The sequence below is a fragment of the Pezoporus wallicus genome, unplaced genomic scaffold, assembly GCF_028554395.1.
Source record: "Pezoporus wallicus isolate ANWC-B61680 ecotype Strahan unplaced genomic scaffold, APGP_CSIRO_Pwel_v1 contig_7293, whole genome shotgun sequence".
NCBI lineage: Eukaryota > Metazoa > Chordata > Aves > Psittaciformes > Psittacidae > Pezoporus > Pezoporus wallicus.
The window spans coordinates 2276050-2285995 of NW_026637242.1; the positions used below are offsets into that span (position 1 = coordinate 2276050).

Below are 9946 nucleotides of genomic sequence, written 5' to 3' on the forward strand. Positions count from 1 at the left end.
GAACCTGAGCACAACACTTCATTTGTGGTCTGCTGGCTTCTTCTCCACATTTTTTGTTTCTCTTGTCTATTCAGCCTGTATTCTTTTCAAAGGCTGGGACTGTCTCTTACTGTCTAGACACACAGGACCTATTACAATGGGACATTGATTTCTGATGGGGTCTCCATCTGCTTACTGTGTTGCAAATGATTACTGCTGACTTTAAAAGAGCTAGATTTCAGCATCAGGGTTCAGCAATAATAAGAACATTTGGACTTTATTACAAAGTTAATAATGCCTCAGATTAATGAACAGAAAAACAATTTACTTCAAAATCACAGAAGTTTGTAGGTTAAAGGTGAATTATGTGGCTTTCATGCTTGGCTAATGATGTATGCTCTTGCTTTCTTTCTGTGCTATCTGCTGAAGCCAGCTGAAATGTTTGACAAGTTGTTTAGCTTTACTGTACAATATCTGTAGTATATTTTGTTATTTCTTAGCATTTTTGTTCTCATCACTGCAGCCTCTGAAAGCCTCAAAACAGCTCAAGAATTTATCCATGGTACATAGATATTATTACACCCATTTTACAGGCAGAAATATAAAGAGAGGCATGAAGTGGTCCATGGACATGTAACAAATTAGTTACTCTTCTAGGAAGAGAAATCCAGAGGGCCTGTCTAATACTTTAATTATGGGTCTAGCCTTTCTACGGTACAGAATTTTATTGCAAAGTCTCAAAGAATCTCTGAAGATCTCTAATGCCTGCTTGATATATGAAAAATGTGAACTGTAATTCCTGAGTTGACAAAACCATTACCATCTCAAAACAGTTCTCAGAATTGCATCTTTTGTTTGATTTTTCACATTTTTTGCTTCTGCTTATGCAAACAACAAAAAGATGTTGAGAAGATACAGCTTCTTTTAAAAATACTCCTTTCTCCCCCACAAATTTGGCTACCTAATACAACAAAGGAGAGATACAAAACAGTGAGAATGATTGGCACTGGGTAGATTAGTAGTAAGAGATAGCCCTCTGTCTCTTTATAGGGTAACAGCTGCAATACCATCACAGGCTCAGAGAACTCAGAAATAATGTGTCTGTGGTCAATTGTTCAGCCTTGGCAAGTGATCCTGGACATTCAGTGTTAGAAGCTATTGATAGGAAGAGTAACACTCTCTTCCTGCTTTTATAAGAGTACACTTTGGATTACCCAGGGTGCTCTGCAATCTTGCTTTTGAAACATGCCCAGCTCACCAGTCATCCCAACCTACACAGAAAAAATATCAGCAAAGGCTGCTATGTAGAGCAGCATATGAATAGCCAGCAGCCAATTTGCCAGCACAACAATTCTGTATTGAGCTGATTCCTAGATATGAATATCCCTTTCAGGGAGAGCTTCACAAATGAGGGAAATCCAGAAGCTGGCTTTTGTGAGTGAAATTCCCTGGGAATTCATCATATGGCTTTGCCTGGCGATGTTCCCACCCAAAAACCAACAAAAAGCAATTGGCTCTAATCCTTCTTCTTATGTATTTTGGCAGCTTTCTTCCATTTAAAAAGAAAATAAAAATAAAAAATCCATCTTGCTCCCATATTGGAAGAAATCCAAGATACACACATTGGGAGCACAGGAACTGGCATTTAGAGTCCTCCTGATGCTTTTTATGCTGGGTCTTTGATCACAGACAAAAAGGCAGTTTATTTTTGCCTTTTACAGTCGTATAACAAAAAGTTGCTCTTGGAAGCTTTCTGTAGTACAATTTAGTTTTCAGCTTTCCTGGTAAAACTGTTCTAAATAGTGCCATAAAATGAAAAAAAAAAAAAAAAAACAAGAACAATAATCCTGATTCTTGCTCCCCCCCCCCATCTTTTCTGAGCAATGAATTTTGTGAAGATAAAAATAAATGTGAGATCAAAATTGGGCCTTTCTTTTTGTTTTCTCATTTCTGTGATCATTCAACAGTCTTTCTAAATACATTTTTTTTTAAGCAGTAACTGGGAGTTCAAGACTATATTGAGATACAAACACATGCTTTTAATGTAAGTGCTATTGCCTTTCAGATCAGATGAGGTCTGAGATAAATCCGTGGGGAAGATACAGTATGAGATGATGGCATAACGCCATTTATGCCACTTCGGCTGCTCTTCAGGCATGCTGTCTGCAGACAGGAGTATCAGAAAATCCAATCAAAGATTTTTATAAACTCTGCTGCTATGTCCAGATCTTCTCTAAATGATGTGTTGTCTCCATCAGGCATTTAGTCATGCAGAGTATTAGCTCCTACTATTTGTAGAGAACTTATGTTCACTAGGACACTTTGACCTTTATGGGAACAAAACCAAGACCTTGCAGTTGTGCAAGTGATTTATAGTAAAGATGTTGTGAATTGACATTTAAAATAGGTATCATTCTCATGTAGCAAATATCAGACCTTGCATTTCATGAGATATCTCATCTTAATTTGGCTGTTAGGGAAAAATCCCATTTTACCAATACGAAAGAATCATGTTCATTCCAGGTGTGTCTGTACAACAGAAACTAACGTTTAGATGTAGAAGGGCAATACTGAAACGGTCAGCTTAGAAGGTCAGATCCTCAGATGTTGTGATGACCTAGAATCAGCACCTATAGAGTGGCTAGTAAGTGTGGATTTTGAACACCCTGAAATATAACAGAGTAGAACTGGAAAACACTGAAAAGGAAGGTGTGTCTTACCAGTTAAACTAGACAAGGATCAGCAGAGCAAAATTCAGTGTTCCATTTAAATGGAAACTGGCAACATATGAGGTCTGAGCTCTTGTCCAGCAGAGTTAACTCAGACAAGAAAGGCTCAGCTGGATAGATAAACCACGGTCATTTATGCCAGCCTCTCTGACTGGGCTGTGTATTCTTTTCTATGTTGGTGTGTCCTTGCCAATATAGCTGGCATTGGTCCAGTAGTTTGGTAGATGCCAGAAGCCCACTTTTTGACTATCAGTATATTGCTATGTTGTTGTTAGGGATGTATTTTTTATTAGATGAAGGACAATTGGGCAGGTGCAATATAAAAAGGTGTAACTGAGAGAAGTAACAGAACTAAACCAACGTGAAGTTATTTTCTCTGCATTTTGCAATTAGAATCAACGAATAAAAGCTCAGAGCAGCCCATCAACTGGTAAAGATCCAGTAGCCTGGAAGGTGCTCTCATCCTTATCAGCCTAATCCACCTCTGTCCAAAGTGGCACGACTTACCATGGAGGACCTCCGGAGGTGCATGAAACCAAGATTACATTGCCAAAGCCACCATGCTCAGTGCCCTGCTTCTCCCGACCCCTAAGAACCCCGCTCCTGTCCACAGGGAACAGGGAAATAGACATAACTGCATGTAACTTTGCAGCATTTTCTGCACTATTAACCAGTGTTTCATTGAGGCAATAAACACTTCTTCATTTGGAGTCTATTATTGTGTATTAATTAAGATGTGTGTTTTGTCTCTTCTATCTCAAAGGACAACATGAGGGTAAAGGTAATAGGACAAAATGAACCATCAGCAGAAACCTCAATTCATGCCACTATATGCCTCAGTTGACAGCAACATTTCACTTCTCTAGTGGAGATCTTGCTGAGGACATCATGCAATAATTTTGCTGTTTCATTTGCATGGTCATAGAAGCAGATGTGTATGTAGAAAGTTGCAAGAGGTAATGACTGTTCTGGGGTGCACTTACACCACAAAGTACAGCGTAATATTAAGTCTAACCTCAGCAACGCCCCACTCTGCTTGAGCTAATCATCAGATAAGTACACAAACTGCACAAAGCTTGCAGGCAGGAATAAGATAGGAGACAGTACACCCCTGCAGATAACCCATATCCTGAATGACTGATCTGGTACGTATACAAGTGAGAGGACACTGATGTTGAGGGATACTGTGGAATGGTACCTTCAGAGGGCACTGTGCTACCAATACAACCAACAAAGAACTGCCCCAGCAGAAAACAAGTGGTCCTACCACCTGAAATTCTTGGCAGCATCCTTTATTTGTGCTGTATGTGCAGGTTTTCTTTATGGTTTCCTCTTCCTCAGTAACGTTTGACTTCCTCCAGGTTTAACAGAGTTCTTCATGTGTTCTTCAGCCATTTCACTTGCAGACTTATTGATTGAAAGTGATTTGGATCCAAATGAAGCAACGAAGAAATGAACTTCAGAGCAAAGCTGCAACATTTTTATTAGTTCTTTTGTTCTTCTGACCTACTTTATTAAAACTTGCTGAAAAATTATTCCGGCATCCTGGAGTTGTTAGACACAAAGCCTTAGAAATCCCATAGATCATTGCTGAAAGAGCAGTGATCCTTGTTAGGCTGTTGAGTGTTAGGTACAACTCAGCTTCCATCTTGTCCCATAGGGCAGGGAACTCCTCTTATGGGGTAGCATTGAATCAAGCAGGAATTGTTCTTTTCTTCTGTCCTGGGGAATAAGTAAACAATCAACAGTGAGGTTGTTCAGGGCCACAGACAGCAAGTCTATTTATATTTCAGCAGATGTCCAGGTGAGCAGATAGCAAAAAACTAATGACATTTTATATGTCATACAGTCTAGATCTCTGAGTATGCTGTACAGTTTGGAGAGGGCAACTGGAAGTAAGGAGTATCTGATTCTACCTAATGGTACTGGTTTTCCAAAGAGCAGGCTGTTTTGATGGTAATTCTGATCTCAAACCTGCTAACTTCTCTATCTCGTATGTAGTCTTTTCTATAGTAAAAATTAAAATATATTTATTAAAACAGCATTGGGCAAATAGCATGTTCTGAGATCTGATCTTGTCCCTTTCCATTTGGATTGTGTTTTCATACTCTGCATCATCCAGAAATGCACTGAAATGTTGGTTTCACCATACAGCAAGTGCAGGTCTAACTACCCAGCACAACTGTTTCAGTGGCGGGCTTGCACTGAATTCTGTTTTCACTTCTGCAGGTGCAAATCTGGAAGTTGCATCTGTCTAGCAAAATGTGGCTGCAGATTAAGCTGAACCACCCCAAAACAGATCATGTGGTATTGCTTTCTAACCACATGTGAGTGATAATGGAATCACATTTCACAGTATTTGTCAAAGTAACACATTTAGAGGAACTTTTCATAGACCTCAGAGGTTGTATATTTGGAGCAAAACACTTCTTGAACAGTAGCCAGCAGTGAAGATTCAGATGCTTTTTACAGTAAGAACAAAACCAACAAAACCACTATGGGGAAGTCAGCAGGCTCTCCAGGGCACCAGTACACTTCACTTAATATGCAGTACCTGAATAATGAAATCCAAGACCTACAATTTCTTCTATAGTTCTCTGTGCTGTTCTTGCCTGACACTGGTCTCTAATTCAGAAACTGTTGTGACTCTGCCGAGAGCCCCCTCTCCATCCTTACTGGGCAGGGGTTGAAGTGCATCTTATGTTCAGTCTCCTGCTACCAAAGGTTTTCTGCTTCCATGGAAGGGGCAGCAGGAGGGGAATATGTGTCTTTATGTCAGCTGTCCCCGCTCACAGCCCAGTGTGTTTACTGGCAGGCAAAGCTAAAATCCTGATTGAGAACAGAACAGCAGAGGCACAGACATATGCTCTGGCCTCCCTCTCCTGTAATTTGGGCAATAACCTCCTGTAGAGATATCAAATTTTAACTCTTGCAGTTATGGGAAAATTCTCTGTGACACAAAAGAAACATTAATCAACACAGCAATGTCTTTTTCACCTGCCAGAGGTCCTGAGACAGGAACTTAAGATAACTTTCCTTTTACTCAATTGTGCAATAGCCCAAAGCTACCAGTTCCCAAAGGGTCACAAGTTGTGATGCACTGTGTTGTTGGCATGTTTGGATGCCCTTACCTGCAATAAACGCAGGGTAATACACAGTTCTCTATATCAGAAGAAAAGCAAGAAATTTTGTTTGCTGTGATATGCCACAGAAAGAGCACACGCAATTGACAGCTGGTGCGGAGCAGCAGACACCTAAGATCCATTGTATGAGTGATGCTGACAATCTCATGAGCCTGCTTTAAAAAAAAAAACAAAAACAAAATTTAAAAAGAAAAAAAAAAGAAAGGTAAATAACCACAGTCTGAAAATCTTCATGATTTTAAAACATCCACTGGGTTTGATTTGGTATGTCAGCTTGGCTCACCATAAAAAAAAATGATGCATCATATTTTAGACAGCTGCAGTTGTTCAAGGTCTGGATAAAGATGGAGCACAAGAGAGCTGCTTAGCATCCAGGTGGGTCCCATGCTATCATCTGTCTGACTCCTGCATGGTTTGTTTTTTTTTTCCTGGAAGACAAGGTACACCATTTCTCTAGGAAGACAGCTATAAGGAATAGAACTATAAATGCTGTGCCATGCGCAGTCCTCTTTTCCTTGCTTAGGACAAGCTCCTCTCTTTCCCTATCTCATACACGCAGAGAACCTGTGCTTTATACCCTGGCACTCATGATGTCCCGGAGTCAAAGCAGAAGCTGGCAGGCTTCAAATTTATGGAGTCTTGACCACTTAGTCAAGACGTTCATGAGTCAGCATGGGATCACCTAACTATCCCCTTTGGTTTTCCTACTTGTTCACTTTCTTCCGCAAAATACTATCCACTGAAATTCTCAAGTTGAAGAATTGATTCTCTGCTGCATCTGACAGAGCAGGGAACTTCCACGCAGTGTGGAAATGTGCTTGGATGTGTCTTACTCAACTGGTATAGATTTTTCAGGAATTTTACTCCTAGCTAACTCTGACTCAGGAGCAGTCAGAGTACTAGACATTGCTGCTTAGTGGGAGATGGGAACTTCCAACTTCAAACTTTTCTTATAGCTATTGCAGTTTCATTGTTCAAAACCTTGTGAAATCCACACCATGGAAAGCAATGTCAGAAAAACCACTGCACATTTTTTGTCTCACCTCCCATGTATATTGTACTTCAACTTGTTGCTAACAATGAGTTGTTCTGTTTCACCAGAGAGGTAAAGCAGGGGGTAAAGCAGGGGCCTTCACTAAGCCATTGCCAGTTTTATAGGCCCCAGTGGCTGGAACAGATGTCCTCGGATACACTTAAGCTCCTAGGTCCACGTGTAGTGATGTTCTCATGTACTGGATGTCCTGTACTTATTTTTGGTAGGAGACTCATTCATAGGATGTACTGTGCTCCAAGAGAATTAATTCTAGCCTCTTGCCTGGCGCGTCCTCATGATGTTTAGCCATGCTATTTTTGCAGTGGATTTCTTCATTTCAAGGGCTGTAAAAAGGAAGCAGCTGAGTATAGCAGTTTTGGGCAAAGGACCCTTGAGGAGTTCCAGAAGGCTTTTTTAAATGAGGTTATCTTAATGGTGTCTTCAACTGTCTTAATAATCTTCATGGTTTTGTACTCTTGCAGACCTACACTTACAGACCATGCAAGGATTGCAACCTTGGCAGCTGTTGGTAAACCCCTTCCAGTTCAGCTAGGGTGCTTAAAAGCTCAAGGATTTGGCTTCTTTTCTGCAGCTGAACACAAGGTCACAAACTGCAACTTGGAAGCACAGGTCTCTGCACCAGAGCGTTATTGTATATTGAAATAACTACAGAACTACTACATGAAACTGGGTGCCGGTTCCCACAAATGCATCTGGTAAGAGACAGCAGCCTTTACAGCCTACACCAACATAGTTTGCCCAGGGAGGAAGAGGCTTGCCCAAAGCCATGCAGACAAGGCCGTATCACCTCTGCAGGCCAGCACTGCTTCTGCCAGGAATCTTCCCTGAATTCCAGATGTGAATCCTCTAAATTTGCCTCTGTCATTATTGCTGCAGAGCAGCTCCAAGGCCATGTCTCCTGTTTGTTTTTCTTTTTCTCCTGTGGAAATTCCTGAAAGTTTTCCAAGAGGTTAGCAAAGTGTTATCTTGTAGAACTGCTGGCATACCAGGTAGAGAAAATCTGATGAAATCAAACAGCTCCTAAGAGCTTCCTGCCGGCAGCTGCTTCAGAGAGCAGCTTGTAAAACTCCATGCTGATGACGCTGAACATGACCCCTGGTCTTGCTTTGGTCTCAGTCCAACACCAGAATCATTGCCTGCACCTAATCTGTACCCAGCCTGAGGTTTGCAGAGTACTTTGGTCTTCACATCTGTACATCATGCCAATAGGGATGTATATAAAGGGGCAAGAAATTGTTAAAGTTTTTGAAGACCAGTCCCCCTGAATGTGGTTTGCTGGTTTGTTTTTTTTTTTTCTTGAAATTAGATTAGTAACTCCCCTCAGGATTTTGGAATGTGAAAACTTGGATCAGCTCTAACACTCACACATCATAATGTATTTTATGTCCTTATTTAGGGCCAAACACTGATCCATGTGCTGAGTTTTCAGACAGACTGCTTACTCCTTGGCACATCCTCTCTGTTTCACAAGTACCCAGGCAGAGCAGCCTGTCAGACAGAACCTGGCACTCCTGTAGGCGATAGGATGAAGAGGGGAGAGAAATGTGGTTTCATAATTGCCGGTGCTGCAGACAGCTCGGCAGAGTCAGCTCGAAAGACAAGGAGCAAGTGAGCAAGAGCCAGAATAGGGGCAAGAGCTGGTAATTTTTTTCCCTGGGGTGAAGGCGGGGGAAAACAAAGTAAGTTCACAGCTCTGACTAACAATCTGCTCCCAGGCAGTGTAATTCAGTGTTGCTTCTTACTATAGGCTATTAGCAACACCTTCCTACATATGCATGTATTTAACACTGGTTGGTCCTGAAGGTCATTAATTCTGGTGTCCTCCTGTCCCGTTCACAAGCAAGCCAAATCCTTACTGGCAGAAATTGTAACTTCCTCTTGATCTTCCCACTTGAATGCTGGAATTGCTGATGCAGATAAGAAAGGGTAGTGTTCATACCATTTCTCCCAGTGGGAAGTTCAGTAAAAAGCTTCCCTCCATATTTGAGGCAGTTCCCATAAATCATTTCATTTGTTGTATTTAGGCATGTCCTCGTTTTGTTTTAATTTGCTGTGGTATTAAGAGCTCATATTCAACTTTTTAAAATAAAAGTTGAAATGTTGAAGTGATGCTGTCCCCTCAGTGATGCAGCACTGCTAGGTTCAAAGCTGTCTCTTTTTGCCTGTTTATTTTGTAGCCCTCAAAGAGGAAGCATGTGGGAGTCATCCTGACCTCCAGAGGGGCAAGTCTGATACCCAGAGATAAATTAGAGGAACAAGTCCTGTCTGCTGCTTTTTCTCTGCTGTTAAGGGGACTCATTCTTGCTGGCCTTTAACATGAGGAAATCTTACTTCCTACAGCCTGATGAGCAAATAGAAGAGTCAGAGCACTGGCCTCTTCCTCTCAGCTTCCTGTGACAACATTGTCTTCCTTCAGAGGCCTCCAGGTCCAGCCTTGCTCCTGTGAACAAGCCTTTGTCACATGTTAAAACCTGCAAGTGTCAAGTCTGAGCATTGTTCAGATGATGTCCCCATTTCCCTTTGCCCTGCTTCCACCCACCTTTTTGCCTCTGTCCTCCTCCAGGTTTGCCTCATTTCCTTTTCCTGCACCAGGCACCCATTAAACTGGAGCAGAAAAGAAAAAGTGGTGTCTTGTACAAAAAGGATAGAGGTGGGTCATAACCATTGAAAAAGCAGTGAAGTAACACAGCAGTGCTCTTATGGTGCTTTCCTCTTCTAAGTGCTGGGATTTTTTCAGCTGGGGTGTAGTCAGGTTATGAATTTGTTATTAGACATGTTCATGGCAGTGTAAGCCATCAACAAAATAGCACCATATAATTTCTTTTCATTGCATCTGCTGCGCACCATCCCATTCTTGGAAGAGAGAGCTGGGCTTTCTTTTCCTTTTCCCTTTCATTTATTTAATAGTAACTACCTTGGTCCACTCCAAGGAATGCAGCAGTACTACATCTGAACTCTGGCACTGTGCCACATGGACCATACGGCGAGAAGAGGTCAAGGGGGGGCAAGCGCCAAATTCTTGCACAGTGCCAGAGCAGGCT

The 9946-nt window shown here is 41.5% G+C and overlaps 1 long non-coding RNA gene across 1 annotated transcript; it reads right to left on the minus strand.

Annotated features, from left to right (window-relative positions):
• Window positions 1-3796: 3796 nt before the first annotated feature.
• On the minus strand, window positions 3797-9737 carry LOC130596589 (uncharacterized). The gene is made up of 3 exons (XR_008971565.1): window positions 9244-9737; window positions 6135-6279; window positions 3797-4430 (listed from the first exon to the last, which is right to left on the minus strand). It is a non-coding gene; the product is annotated as an uncharacterized LOC130596589 (long non-coding RNA).
• Window positions 9738-9946: the final 209 nt, after the last annotated feature.